This window comes from Oryctolagus cuniculus, chromosome 2 (genome assembly GCF_964237555.1).
Source record: "Oryctolagus cuniculus chromosome 2, mOryCun1.1, whole genome shotgun sequence".
NCBI lineage: Eukaryota > Metazoa > Chordata > Mammalia > Lagomorpha > Leporidae > Oryctolagus > Oryctolagus cuniculus.
In genome coordinates, this window is record NC_091433.1 from 68,226,593 (window position 1) to 68,227,519 (window position 927).

Genomic DNA, 927 nt, shown 5'->3' on the forward strand with positions numbered 1-927 from the left:
TTTGAACTGTCTCCAAATAGTTTTCAATCCTTGTCAATAACTGTGGGGAACAACTGAGACTAGACTAAATTACTGGAACTAGGACTAATTCTATGCATCTGATCTCCCACAATATGGTGCTGAGAGCAAGCAAACAACTTCTACGAAGCTGCCTCACCAGTTTGACTGATAAACTGCAGGAGCTGATCCTGCTCCTGATTGGAGGAGAGCAGCGTGCTCGGCGTGTGGGCAGCAGAGTTGGGATTGGTGGAAGAGGACTATAAAGGAAGAGAGAGACAATATGCACCGGGGAACATCTGAGGAACATCTGAGCAACCCCTGATAGAGCCGGCCGGCGGTGTGCTGCTCCTCCGCGGAAGCGGGGAAAGTGGTGGGGGTGCCGCCCCTCCATGGAGGCGGGGCGCGGGGGGTGGGGGTGGGGGCGGCAGCTAACCCGGGACGGCGTCGTTCCTCCGCGAGTGAGGGAATGGCAGCTAACCTGGGAAGGGCCGGGCAAAAAGAACAACGCAGGGTCCAGTGTCGTTCCTCTGCGAATGGGGGAGCGACAATAACTATACAGTTAGTCCAATATGAAAATATTTATTGAATACAATTAAACAATAACATGCCATTGAGCACTGGGGGTACAATGGTTTGCAAATAAATGCATCCCCAGCATCATGAAGTTTACAGTCTATTTAGTATAACAAAATAAAATGATTACACAAAATCCTTAATTTCAAACTGAAACGAGTGGGAAACATAGGATCCTGTGAGAAAGAAAGGTAGGTAGATGTGTGAGGTTGCCTCAAAGGTTGGACTAAAAAGTTCTTTGGGGAAGACCAAATTGACTGTATGGCATAAAGGAGCCAAAATACTTGTAGATTTAAGCAAACCTGGAATGGAAAATTGGAGTGCCTCTCAAGATTAGCAAATAATATTATGTCA